The sequence below is a fragment of the Macrobrachium rosenbergii genome, chromosome 14 (genome assembly GCF_040412425.1).
Source record: "Macrobrachium rosenbergii isolate ZJJX-2024 chromosome 14, ASM4041242v1, whole genome shotgun sequence".
Classification (NCBI taxonomy): domain Eukaryota; kingdom Metazoa; phylum Arthropoda; class Malacostraca; order Decapoda; family Palaemonidae; genus Macrobrachium; species Macrobrachium rosenbergii.
The window spans coordinates 7,775,686-7,790,842 of NC_089754.1; the positions used below are offsets into that span (position 1 = coordinate 7,775,686).

The window sequence follows — 15,157 nt, forward strand, 5'->3', positions numbered from 1 at the left end:
TCTACCTCACCGGCTTATCCCCCATGCAATGCAGTCATGACGTCACGTGCAATTGAGCGGTGGCTGTCTTTCCCCTTGTTTTGGATCTTGCTTCAAATTATCCACGAATGAATTTTCGACAAAGCTCTGTTACCAGCTTAACATCAACAGAAAGGGCTTCACAGAAAGACACATTACCCAAACCTCAAAATGAAGTACATTTTAAAACATAGCTTATTTTTCCCTATTTTTGTAGAGGACTGACGTTTGCACCTAGGTACAAAGAAAAATGGATAAAACAATAACAATTGGATTCATAAAAACCTTTCGTCCCTACTGAAACTAACATCCAAAAACTCCTAAAAGTACAATGATTTCAAAGCTCTCTCTCTCTCTCTCTCTCTCTCTCTCTCTCTCTCTCTCTCTCTCTCTCTCTCTCTCTCTCTCTCTACGCACTATTTGGTAGAGAGACTAGAGGGGGCGTTGCTGGTGAACGGGCTATTAAAGGCCAGGAAACCATTGATTGACGGCGTGATCGGGAAATGAGAGAGGGGGCGGAGGGGAGGGGGTGAGGGAGATCAGGTGTTTGAAAAACCTACAAGAGGGCACTCCAAGCAATTAAAAGGGAAATGGAGTGTAATCAGCTATTGTTTCAGTGCCAGTAACCGGTTTGGTTTGTCTATGAGAGAGGTAGAGATCGAGAGAGTGAGAAAGAGACTGGTGTGTGTGTTCATGAATGTATTGCATGTTTATATATATATATATATATATATATATATATATATATATATATATATATATATATATATATATATATATATATATATATATATATATATATATATATATATATATATATATATAGATTTTCAGAGGGTGGTGTCAGACGGAAAGAGTCGTCTCGTCCTCAGGAAGGTTCTCGGGATGAGTTTGCTAGTTCCAAGCCCCTTTCTTGACCCCCATCTGAAGCTGATTGAAATATAAAATTTCTACTGCTCAACATTTTCATCAGTTCTTTCGCTCCTGAGGTTCGGTGCTTATTCCAAGGTTGTCTCAGGCAAAACCACCAAAGACGGTGAAATAATAGCGTCTTATTTCGAGCGACTGTGCTATGGAAAGAACTATTAATGGTAAAGAATGTGTTCACAAAAACACATCTGGATCTTCTGAAAAAGCAAGAGACTAATGGAGCGGAAGAATAATTGGAATGAAAGGCCAAGCACTACCTATCCAGAAGCTTCGAAAGGGTGAGCTTAAGATAACAGTGTTTGACTCAGTATATGAAAGGAGTTTGATGTTCTACCTGTAAGGCCTCTTTGGAGATTTATGAAGTATCTCAGTATTTGAGAATGGCTTTTGAACTGTCGGCTCATCTAGTCAGCAGTCGTATGATGAATGGAACATTCCAATGACGATTTTTTTTTTTTTTTTAGGATCTCCGCTTTTTAAAGAAATGACTAAACTAAATATATCCATTTATACAATATGAGTTTCCCGTCTGCAGTAATTCTCGAGGGATGAGGGTGCTACGCCACGCACTCTTTTTCTTGACCTTGGCTGACACTGGTACACTTTCACAGCTGGGCTGACAGGTGGAAGGCAAACCGTGATCGAACTACAGACCAAACGATCGAAGCCTATTGCTCTATCCTGAGTTTCAACAACCGCCCTCCCACTTCCCCCGCCCCCGCACCACTTACAGTCTTCCTCTCACTCTCAGGATATATATATATATATATATATATATATATATATATATATATATATATATTTGTGTGTGACTTTATACTAAATCTGTATTCTTGTTTGACTTTCATCTTTTACTTTTCATTGAATTTCTTTGTTTTAGTGTTTTCAGTATGTTTTATATGAATGTTTTGAATGTAAAGTTAAACTAGTATAGTGTCTAAAATTGTTTCAGCCTTGAAAATGCGACTGTAAGGTAGTCGCGAAACGTTGGTCGATAAAGAATTGTAAGTACAAGGTGACTGTCCCTTCGCTGCACCTTGTGTGTGTGTGTGTGTGTGTATGTATATACATACATTTATATATACTGTATAAGCCGTCTACAGTATACATCTCTTCCCCTCAAAGGAATCGCTTTGCCGTGTATTATACTCCCGATTTCTAGCCAGCTATTGTCTTATACTGTTATTAGGGATTCAATCCTTGCAGTAATAAACATATTCAAATATAGTGAATATTGTATCTACTAAAGTTAAAAGGGACACACACTATATATATATATATATATATATATATATATATATGTGTGTGTGTATATATGTGTATGTGTGTGTACATATATATATATATATATATATATATATATATATATATATATATATGTGTGTGTGTGTGTGTGTGTGTGTGTGTGTGTGTTGCATATATTTGTAATGTGTGGGTACAAACTTCAACGCATATATGAATTAAGTACACATTACAAGCGCAGGAAGTCAGGGTAAATTCGTAATCACACGTGTGTGTGGTGTGTGTGTATTCAGGAAAACCAACACGAGACATGGACGGCGTCTATGTAAGTGGCCACAGAAAGTGTTCGTGTGGATAAGCCACTCTCTTACCGCCTGAAAAATAAGGAAATAAAAAATCCGCACTACCTGCGGAGTGGAGACATCACGTGTTGCAGGCATACGTTTTCATGCAACAGCAACAGCAGCAACCGGTTTTGCACAAGTTGCAATTTACAGCCATAACATTAATTGTTCGTCTCTTCCTCCCGTAATGCAACCTACTTTGCAAGTATAATTATTGCGGTTTTTTTTTTTTTTACTTTGGTTTCCTTCATTGTTTTGCATGGAAATTTTCATTTTTCAACAATGCGGGATGCAGTGTGCTTCTGTCAAACCAACGGTATTCTGTTGTTATATTTTCATGCCTGTACACTCACACACCCATATCTTTCAGCAGTGCGCTTATATTCTGTGACTGTTTGCGGCCCTCACCTGAATGACCAACTGGAAGAGCGAACTTCATAAAAACACGTAAAAAATGCACCGAAGTTTCTTCGGCGCAATAGAGTTTTCTGTACAGCTTATTATCAAGGCCGCCGAAAATAGATCTAGCTTTCGGTGGTCTCGATATAATGCTGCATGAGCCGCAGCCCATGAAACTTTAACCACTGCCCGGTGGTGGCTTGTTATATATCGTTGCCAGCCGCACGATTATGGCTAACTTTAACCTTAACTAAAATAAAAACTACTAAGGGTAGAGGGCTGCAATTTGGTACGTGTGATGATTGGAGGAGGGTGGATGATCAACATACCAAATTGCAGCCCTCTAGCTTCAGTATTTTTTAAGATCTGAGGGCGGACAGAAAAAGTGCAGACAGACAGACAGACAAACCCAGCACAATAGTTTTCTTTTACAGAAAACTAAAATCAGCATGAGAAAACATTGATTCCGTAACAATCATTTTCTTGACGCTACAGTTTTCCATATATATGCAATTCACTCAATGGAAACCTGCTTTTTAGGTCCTTGAACATACGTTCGTCATAGAGATGAAATAATATAGGGAGAAAACACCAAGCATCAACCACCGATAATTAGAAGAGCAATGTCACTGGAACATTTTCCCCTTAAAAAGGGGGAAATGCGTAATTTCATACCCGCTAACGATCGTGTGAAACGCTGAAAGTAATATTATACTAGTAAAGACAGCCTAGAGTTTCAAACCTTTATCAGCCGTGTTAAACTCTTCCAGTCAATTCCATTCCGGAGCGATATGCCTGTATTCACTAGTCCTCCATTGTTTTATTTCAAACCACAACAAGCTTCTTATAATCACTTCCTCTTAATATGAAAATCGCTTCAATTTTATCAGAATAAAAGAATGAAAGACGAATATAATTCTCAAAAAGGTTGGCAGTTATTACTATACCCGCTTCTATGAAATCAAAGTAATTAAGCGTTTCATTTTATTCACCAGCTGGTTTAGAAAATCAGCAATTGGCAAAATACTCCTAGGTTGCATATTCTCTATCTCTCTCTCTCTCTCCCGTAAACTAGCAATTACATCTAAAGTACCATCATGTAATGCCTCTCTCGCTCTCCCTCTCTTTCATCTACACCAAACTAACATTTACACTTCACAGCCAAAGTCTTCCCCACCCTCTCTCTCTCTCTCTCTCTCTCTCTCTCTCTCTCTCTCTCCAAATCTTTTCAAAACTAGCTTTTATACCAAAGGTGATATAGTGAACCATGGAAAAAGCATTTTCATAACCTGGTATTAGCAAGAAAAGTACACCTTTGATTCCTATCATAAACCTACTCCACTTGCTTTTCCTCTACAATTATTTTGCTACTCATTTTAATTACGTCTTCATTTCAATGCCTTCTACGTCATTAGTAGATTGTGATTTTTCCAATCTTTCCAATATGTTTTTTCTAATAAATACATTGGATGTCTTCCTGTGTTGTACTAATTTTTTTCATAATTTTTTTTTTTTTAAGTTTTCCTCAAAGTGAGGATTTCACAGCTGTTTTCAAAATAAATTTACATTTCCCTTTCATCGTGATTCCGTTGCGGTAGCCAATAATGCATGGTGGATATAGAAACACCATTTTCAATTGTACTCATTCCACAATTTTCTTGTTTGCTGAAAATTCTTTTTTCAACTTGTAATATTTTGTTCTGTTCCCCTCCCTTTTTAGTTTTCTGTAAAAGAAAACTCTTGTGCCGGCTTTGTCTGTCCATCCGCACTTTATTCTGTCCACACTTTTTCTGTCCGCCCTCAGATCTTAAAAACTGCTAAGGCTAGAGGGCTGCAAACTGATATGTTGATTATCCACCTTCCAATCATCAAACATACCAAATTGAAGTTAACTATATTCGTGCTTCTGGCAACGATTTGGGATAGGTCAACGCCATGCCGTGGTTAAAGTTTCATGGACCGCGGCTCCTACAGCATTATACCGAGACCACCAAAAGATTGATCTATGTTCGGTGACCTTGATTATACGCTGTAGCGGCTGTACAGAAAACTCGATCGCGCCGAAGAAACTTCGGCGCATTTTTTTCTTGTTATTTCGTACTTCCAACATTCGTCTAGTTCTGCTCTCCCAGAACTTCGTCAATGGTGAAATCTTTTGTTACATTCTTTTTCTCTTTTACTTAATCACTGTAACACCCTTTTCTTTTGTTAAGAAATTACGTCCTTCTGTTATGATTGTTAGTTCTGCCTTGTTTCATCTTCCTCTTTTTCTTTTATTATTATTCAAAGCCTAAATTTCTATTCTAGCATCACTACTGAATATACTGTACAGACTGTACTGCACTGGCTGCACTTCCATAAGGTTAACGTAATTTGCTCTATTGTGAACATTTCAGTACCAATGGGGTGCATGAAAGTTAAGAGTCTAGCTAAAGATTTTTCCCAGTTTCTTAAGGACCTAGATAACCGCTATTCTCTTTCGTTATCCTGACTATCAGCCCTCGGTCGACTGTAACTCTCGACCCTGACTGTAACTACGTGTTACCAGTAACGTCACAATTAGGACTATCAACGGTGGACTGACGGTAACTACGTGTTTACTTGTAATGGCCGTATAGACATTTCCCATCTTTTCTAACATGGGCGTAGGCCCGATTCGTCGGACGGGTGGAGTCCGCCCTCGACGTAATGAAACTTTAATAGCAAAAATGGGCGCTAATTACGGTCCTGTCATTCTATGCATATCCCCGAGAAAGTCCTTATCTCCACGGATGCTTCTCAGATTCACTCTAAACTGCGGCCCTCCTTTCCCCAAGCCGTAAAACATCCTCACCTCGTGACACTTGATGGTCTTTGGTCTTCCAAATTTGGGTCTTCCGAAGGTCCCTCGGTCTCTTGGTTCGACCCACAATCTAAGCAGTTTCATGGGGTCATAGCCTAACATTAAAAAAAAAACATCAAGAGAATAAAGACGTTGCTTATAACGGCGTTGTTGGTATGGTAAACTTGGGTGAGGCAGGTACTGGCCCCCTGAGTACCCTTCTAAATAGTGGTGGAATGCACAACAGACAGTATCCAATAGTTTTAAACAGCGTACTCTATCCTTGTCAATTTCCACATGAGGATTTTTTTCTACAAAAGAGCTTATACCATGAGCTGATAATTACCAATAGAAACCGGCACTTTACATCTCAACTTCCCTCCTCATTGTACTGGGTTGTGTGTGTGTGTGTGTGTTGTGTTGTGTTGTGTTGTGTTATTGATTACTGACAGGGAAGCATGATTCCTTGAAGTGTGTAACCCTCCCCACACTGTACAGTACTCATGAGCGATGAGGCATCGGTGTTGCTAGGCCTGTGACACCTTAATCATTATTCATTCATCCATTCACTGATTCATCGGGAACTTGAGGGAGGTTTAAAAGCATTTGAGGTGAAACAGGATTTATGCAACTGTGATCCTCCCTTGAGCCAGGATTAATAGAGTACCTTACTCTGGCCACCGAGCCTCGCCATGGTTCATTGCCGCTTGCCCAAGACTGCCAAAGTTTTCTGCAAGTTACAGTAACGCTTGGTATGTTACAGGAACTGCGCTAATTCTGCGCTCGACCCCCTTCTTTTATTCGGGCTTGGAATCGGTAAGAGTGTATAAACTCTAAAGTTAGAAATCAGTGATATCTGAGACTTTTTTTTTTTTGTTGTTGTAAAAAGCAGAAAGAGAGAATAAGAAGTATTTCACCCTTAGAGTTCTTAACTAGCTGCATGTTATGGCAAAGGAAATGGAAATGGGATGGAAAAATGCTGATATAATATATATATATATATGTATATATATATATATATATATATATATATATATATATATATATATATATATATATATATATATGTATACATACATATATATATGTATGTATATATATATATATATATATATATATATATATATATATATATATATATGTATACATACATATATATGTGTATGTATATATATATATATATATATATATATATATATATATATATATATATATATATATATATAAAATCGAGTTCCCAGAAAAACAAAAGTAATCACATAGCAGTTCATCCCTAAACTCTTACAATAATTTCAGCAAATTAATTACAAGTACATGTGTACTTTTCAGCAATGATATTATATACTGTGTAAAGCAAATGCATTGTAAACTGACAGAGTAATGTTTTTGTATAAAAAACCGACTAACGGTAGGCTCTTCACCTTCATTGATATTTTATCTATAGTTGTCCCGATGAACGGTATATGGCGGGCTTCTTTAACGACAAACAGTCCATTTGTTCATATAAAGTGCTTTGGAAATATAAATTTGACCTCCAGTCTCTCTCTCTCTCTCTCTCTCTCTCTCTCTCTCTCTCTCTCTCTCTCTCTCTTATATAACACTGATATATATTGCTTCTGAAAAAGAAATATCACCATCTCATCTCTCTTTCTCTCTCCTTAATCCGCTTGACCTTCCCTTATCCACGCCTCGTAGGCTTATTTCATCTCGAAAGAATATTTCTTTACCAAGGAAGATGGAATATATCATCACTAGCCTTATCCCCCATAGAAGTGGCATCACAATCGTGAAGTTGATAAAGCTGATGGCTGACGAGTTCATGAGACTTCCTCACAGCGGTAGCACACAAACACGTTTTCTGGAGACTTTTATCCTTTAGCCGCTATAATAATTTTTCTGCTGCATATTTGTCCAAAATTAGCCGTAAATGAAACATAAATTCTGTCAACTGAAATCATGTGGATAATGCTTCATCTTTTTTCTGATTTCAGTGTGTGTGTGTCTGTAGGTGCGCGCGCGCGCGCTACACAAAAACGTGGGAACCTACCTAAATTCGGGATTTTTATGTAATAAAAGAGGTGGGGAAGGAGGAGTCATAAAAATCCTTGGTGAAAAATTATGAAAAGGTCGCCCAGTACTTAATCGCCTTTCCCAAAGAAAAAAAGGTAAAATAAGTTTCACTTGGGAATTCTGGCAAATGGCTTTCGCTTAAAAAACCTAGCCACAGGGTTGTTCAACTTAAAAATAAAAATACAAGGCAATAAAGTGCTCATGAAATCCAACAGATACTTTCCGCAAGGACTGCACGTTTGCCTGTATGGTTGCAAAAGAAGAAGCACATTTTTGCTTTAATAATTACATGACTGATATAGGTATAATTTCTCAATACTTTGAACTGCTAACGAATACCAATGAAATTACGGTAGATTTTAGTTAATTAGTAAATACACATACATGAATAAAGACACAAAACTTTATATATATATATATATATATATATATATATATATATATATATATATATATATATATATATATATATATATATATATATATGTGTGTGTGTGTGTGTGTGTATGTATATATATATATATATATATATATATATATATATATATATATATATATATATATATATATATATATATTTCCCAGTTAGTCAGAAATGGTCAAAGAACCCTACCCAACCGTTTTTAGAGGGGAGCAAAGGCTTTCCCGAACGCAGCCACATTTCGGGATCCAGGCCGCCATAAATCACATCTTTCCACTACTGAATGAAATCTCTAATGGCTCTAGGTAGGTCCTTCGGGCCCTTCGTCACTCGGCTATTGAGGGATAATGCCCAAAGGACTTCTTTCAAGGGGTTTTTGATTTACTGGTGCCCTTCCGGAGAGAGAGAGAGAGAGAGAGAGAGAGAGAGAGTCTTTCATGTTCATCTGGATAAGATTTTAGTGACTTATATGAGAGAGAGAGAGAGAGAGAGAGAGAGAGAGAGAGAGAGAGAGAGAGAGAGAGAGAGAGAGAGAGACTATTATAATTGTCCTGAAACAGGTTTCAGTTATCAGTCTTTTTGTGGAGAGAGAGAGAGAGAGAGAGAGAGAGAGAGAGAGAGAGAGAGAGAGAGAGAGAGAGAGAGAGAGACTATTATAATTGTCCTGAAACAGGTTTCAGTTATCAGTCTTTTTGTGGAGAGAGAGAGAGAGAGAGAGAGAGAGAGAGAGAGAGAGAGAGAGAGAGAGAGAGGCTATTATAATTGTCCTGAAACAGGTCTCAGTTATCAGTCTTTTTGTGGAGAGAGGGAGAGAGAGTCTTTTATGTTCATCTGGATAAGATTTTAGCAACTAATATGAGAGAGAGAGAGAGAGAGAGAGAGAGAGAGAGAGAGAGAGAGAGAGAGAGAGAGAGAGAGAGAGAGAGAGACTATTATATGGTCCTGAAACAGGTTTCAGTTATCAGTCTTTTTGTGGAGAAAGAGAGACAGAGAGAGAAAGTCTTTTATGTTCATCTGGATAAGATTTTGCATAACTAATATGAGAGAGAGAGAGAGAGAGAGGGGCTATTATAATTGTCCTGAAACAGGTTTCAGCTATCAGTCTTTTTGTGGAGAGAGAGAGAGAGAGAGAGAGAGAGAGAGAGAGAGAGAGAGAGAGAGAGAGGCTATTATTATAATTGTCCTGGAAACAGGTCTCAGTTATCAGTCTTTTTTTGTGGAGAGAGGGAGAGAGAGTCTTTTATGTTCATCTGGATAAGATTTTAGCAAGTAATATGAGAGAGAGAGAGAGAGAGAGAGAGAGAGAGAGAGAGAGAGAGAGAGAGAGAGAGAGAGAGAGAGAGAGAGACTATTATAATTGTCCTGAAACAGGTTTCAGTTATCAGTCTTTTTGTGGAGAAAGAGAGAGAGAGAGAGAAAGTCTTTTATGTTCATCTGGATAAGATTTTAGCGACTAATATGAGAGAGAGAGAGAGAGAGAGGGGCTATTATAATTGTCCTGAAACAGGTTTCAGCTATCAGTCTTTTTGTGGAGAGAGAGAGAGAGAGAGAGAGAGAGAGAGAGAGAGAGAGAGAGAGAGAGAGAGAGAACCGATTTTGAGACTGGTGGAAATCAATGGTGAAATCTATTTGAAAAATTTCACTTTGCTTTGACTTTAAGAATTAAATAAATTATCAACGTTCCATAACTACATTCCCCACCCTCTAGCAACGATTATACACAGGAAAAGCGTGCGCAAGAATGCAAATAAATGAATGAAAAGCATAAATAAATGCAATTCCGCGAAGTAAGAATTCCTGCTGACCCTGACGTGCGTTTTTTTATCAGGCATCATAATCGCCCATCATTTCGGTCATTTTGTGAAGTTGCTGTATTTGCGGAAACAACTGGAGATTATTTCCTCACGTTATTACCTAATTATTTAGTTAACATTCACGAACTCTCTCTCTCTCTCTCTCTCTCTCTCTCTCTCTCTCTCTCTCTCTCTCACACACCTTTGATGGGGTGGCGCCAGAACGGTGTAACCTTTTGGTATCTGAACGTGCCTCACCTATCCTTGCATTTATGTGAAAATCTACTGTGTAATCAAAACTTATCATTTTATAAGTTTTACGTAATGACAAAACAGCAGTATAGTTCACGTCAACTCCCAAAGGGTCAGAATTTCGCACTCTCAACATAGTCGTGGAGCCACTTGCCAGAAGAAGAAAATCATACAGCCAAGAACAAAAGTCACGACTAAAGAGGTAGCTTCCCTTCACTTGCCCTATTTGAAATATAACAAGAGCCTGGAAAATAAAGAACATTGCCACACTTAAATAACCAGAACTAAGGACAGAAATATAGTTTATTACTTTTTTTCACAGAGTGCATTTACGTCTACTTATAAATCCATACGCAATATCACACAATAAAGTTGGACACAGAAACAAAGTCCGGGCTGAAAGAAATAGTAAACAAACTACTCTCGGATGGAAATGGCAACCTTTTCACTTCTTCCCTTCATAAAAATGTATGCCACGCTATTTTGTTAATCAATGCGTGTCACACAAACGAACAACAAAATATACAAGCACGCAAACACACACACACACTATATATATATATATATATATATATATATATATATATATATATATATATATATATATATATATATATATATATATATATATATATATAGAGGAATATCTCATAAGTTATTACTCTTTGTATTTCCTTTTTTTTTTTCTTTTAAGGACCATGAAGCAGCAAAAGGAACGAGGTAAAAGAAGAATAGCAAGAGCAGAGCGAATACCCAGCGTAGAGAGACGTACCTGGAGATTACGTAAGTATTAATATGACCTTCTTGGGCCTTTTCCTCACGAAAAATGTCATCTCGGAGATCGAATTTTCCTTCGCTCCTTCAATGGGATTTCACCTCATTACCATTTGAGAATCTCTTCCTGTGCTTTCATTTCAGGTGGCCGTACCATTCTTCCTGCTTTCACGGGGATTTGGTGGGGAAGGAGGCAGGACGGGGGCCCTGATTGCTTGTGCCGTGCTTGGCTATTCATTTTTGCTTGATCATCATTTTTTCATCTCTTCACTCTCTCCAATACTTTTCTTGCGTCGCCTTTGGACGAGGATGGTTCGTCATTTTCAAACGATTCTCCTTGCTACAGTGTTATTATAATTATCGAAAACGTTATAACAAGCGTTCCAAAGCACTTATTAATTATAATTCCCTTCGAGTGAAAGTTATTCCCAGTGTATGAATTCGATGTTAAATGATATTCGTGACTTAATGTTTTTGATATATATGTCTATGCGTGCGTAGGCTATACTTGTTTAGAAATGTGAGTAGAAAACACAGACGATTCTCGTTGTCTGTACATCCGTAATAATTAATCACTTACTTTCAGTAAAAAACACATACACGTGCTCTCTCTCTCTCTCTCTCTCTCTCTCTCTCTCTCTCTCTCTCTCTCTCTCTCTCTCTCTCTCTCTCTCTCCCCCGCCCCTTTAATTCACATCACAGGGAAATAAAGCTTAACAAAGCGCTAACAAGATGCCAGGAATTCCCAGTTTCTTAGAAGTGTATTTAGTGATGCAACCTTTACAAAAGTGCACTTGTTCTACATTCTTGACAATTTTTCACATCCCTCTCCAGAAATGTGGCTTAAATATCAGTAACAGTGAATCGAGATGGTAAACACCTGTGACTTTTTGTTTGGTGAAACCATTATTATTATTATTATTATTATTATTATTATTATTATTATTATTATTATTATTATTATTATTATTATTATTATTATTATTACGGGTGAGTCAGCATTGCATTTTACACATAAATAAACAAGTAATTTTAAAATATCTTTTGATAAAATTCTTTAAAAGCAGAGTACCTTCATTTGTTGTCATGTTTTCCATGCCATTTCACAGCTGATACCTTAGAAAATATCTGTTATTGCTGTTATTCATAAGTATTCATGCATTACAGGGGCGCATACATGGTTAATACTGTATTCGTGCGTAAACATACCCTTAGATCTTTACCTCGCAAACTCTTCCACTTTAAGCGAGCTACATATTTCATATCTTTCACTTTTCTCACAAAATGAGATTTATCTTTACCTTCCCTCTCATTCGCGAAGAATCCATGAATATTAACTAGACCTACACCGGAGTTATGGTTTGCCATAGATCTCTCTCTCTCTCTCTCTCTCTCTCTCTCTCTCTCTCTCTCTCTCTCTCTCTCTCTCTCTCTCTCTGTCAATGTGAGGGTTTGGGCATGAGAACATTTACATCAACATCACCCGAGAACATTTTATTTACATCAAACAATACCCAATCTATTCTTCATTTAAAAGAACAATAACATAATTTTCTATTCGTAACCCACTGCCTCCTTAAGGCCGACCAAGTTTCTAAACATACCTTGGATTGGTGGGTGTTTATACCCACAGCCTAATTTCTTAATGAACTAAGAATCTCTCTGCCACGAAAGTGTATACATCAATGTGTGAACCAAGTCAGGATAAAAGAGGAGGGTTGATCACACTCTTGGTGCCAATAAGAAGAACCAAGCAAACTTCAAACAGGCAATAACGGTTTGGTGCAAGATGCCACATCTCAAAATCAGGCCAGTCAGCCAGCAAAAGAATGGTAGGAATCTCCTCGTCCCCTGACTATTTTTTGGGTGGATAATCCAAGATGAAAGAAACTAGGGGTTTTACCGTCTTCTATTCCTCAAACGGAGTATTAAGTTAATTATGGGGATTTCGGATAAATCTTCATCTTTACTTTTTCCCGCGGTAGTCTCAGTTCTCAACCACTTTTCGTAACACCTAACTTGGGATGACGACGATTTTATGCTTCTTCCCTGCTTTACACTGAAGTTGCAAAAGGCTGTTTCTTCTTTTCAAGATGTCTCACCATCAAAATTTAATTAACCCCCAGAAATCTTAGTAACTCATCTTTATTAATCTCGTCGTTATTTCTTTCACCTTTCCCTGAAATTCATATTCAGACTGACCTAATCTTGACTTGACAAGAAAAATGTTTTTGAAAGGAGTATAGAGAATTCTTTCTACCCCACAATAAAGTTCTTTCCTGCTCAGCTTCCTGACTTTCAAAAAGGATCATGAAATCCTACTGTCTTTGTCTACCAGTGTGACCTAACAATTATAATGAAGACGGATATAAAACAGAAGTTGCCAAGCTTTGACACCTACATCATTCAGGTTCTTAACGTAGTCAAAGAATAAGTACCAAATCTGAAGTGGTTTCCATTCAATGCGCTCCCAGCTGATTAAAAATTAAAATCCTTGTTCTTGCCAACAACCTTGGTTTGTTAGTCAGCATAGGCTATAGCAAAAACACATTCCGGAAGTGTTGGTCAGTTATGGAAATCAAGAGGATTGGTCTGGAGTTCTGGACCTGGACCACAGAACAGAAACGTCAACAACGCTAAGAGAGGCTGCGTTTAAATTTCAAAGCTCCACTCTTCTTTTACCTAGCTTTCCTTACATATTTCTCGTTATTTCACATACAATTGCCGCTCAACAGTTCCTCACTATTTCTCTTTCCTTATTTCCATGAATATTCTCTTTTATTTCTCTTCTGTTAACTCATCTTTCTCTTTTTTTAACAAGTGGTCATTGTATTTGTGAAAGCTAAGCTAGGCATTCATCTAAATTCTTTCATATAAATGTTTGCACATTTTTAGCTATAATATTAATCATAATGATAATAATACATGCTTGAACTCCATAAATATAATATATAATCTTCAGAAGATGTTCAGAATCAATCTGCCCATGGGCAGTCCGGATAAGAATTAAGAAACACCTCAGATCTCCATCTCTCGATGCCAGATCTCTTGGCAATAGTAAAAGAAACAGCGAATGTTAAAATGGGCTTTCGTCCAGGCCACAGCATGTCATTTACAGATATCATTTTTTGTGTTCCAACTGCCGATACGATACCTCGAAGGCCTCATTATACACCATACTCATGAATCTGCTCAATAATGTGTCAGGTTACTTTTCTTAGTGTGGGTCTCATCTTTTTTTCTGTATTTTCCTTATAATGCAGACACACGCACATGTATAATTATATACATATTACATATATATATGTTTTACACACATATATATAATTACAAATATTGTTTAATATCCAGTTCACTATACCTCAGGAATAACTTACATGATGGCTCAGTGGTCTAAATCACTGTCTATCGTTGTTTCTAAACCAGGCAACGGTTCGAAGTGTCCTTGGAAAATGGTATTTCCAGCTGCCTGCTCTCTGAGGTATCAAACAAAAATTCTACAGATCATAAAATACCTTAATTCTACAGATCAAAAGATACCACAGAGTATAATGATACCAATCTGAATAATGAAACCACACCAAACCTCACAAAACTGCTTATCCTATCACAAAGAACACTCCTGCAGTAATAATTTCAGACATTCCCCATCTCCTTAAAATCTTTGGAGTTATGTAGCATTTATGAGCATCTTAGAACAACAACATAATAAACAAGCTTTTATAGAGAACTCTTCCGAAAGTACTAAAGTGTATATTTCAAATCCCACAGAACAACACACAAAATGTATAAGCTTCGCAAAGGAGAGGAGTAAAATTTTATTCCATGTTAGTGAAACCAATCATGCCATCAACTGGACAGGGGCTAAAAAGCTACTTTTATCCTGGGCCAAGAACAAGTGTGACCCCAACCGCATAGATTAACAAAGTTTGTACATGGAGCTCTGACCTGAGACGCTGAGTTTAATGGTCTTCCATCTAATTTCCATTTATCAGGTGTGAATATTTTTCTCACCCGGTTGTACGTTCATTTGTACTGTTACTCTAGCATATATATTGTAAAATTCTGCCAAAATCAGTCCTCTTGAAGGTGT

At 37.3% G+C, this 15,157-nt stretch overlaps 1 protein-coding gene and 1 long non-coding RNA gene across 6 annotated transcripts in view; one reads left to right on the forward strand and one right to left on the reverse strand.

Annotated features, from left to right (window-relative positions):
* Positions 1–15,157, forward strand: part of LOC136845709 (uncharacterized) — a 257,178-nt gene that overhangs the window by 139,522 nt on the left and 102,499 nt on the right. Inside the window, exon 3 of the long non-coding RNA XR_010855225.1 lies at positions 10,985–11,073. This is a non-coding gene — a long non-coding RNA (uncharacterized lncRNA). The remainder of the gene's footprint in view (positions 1–10,984; positions 11,074–15,157) is intronic.
* LOC136845708 (uncharacterized) overlaps positions 1–15,157 on the reverse strand; it is a 191,271-nt gene that overhangs the window by 99,304 nt on the left and 76,810 nt on the right. The window lies entirely within an intron of this gene.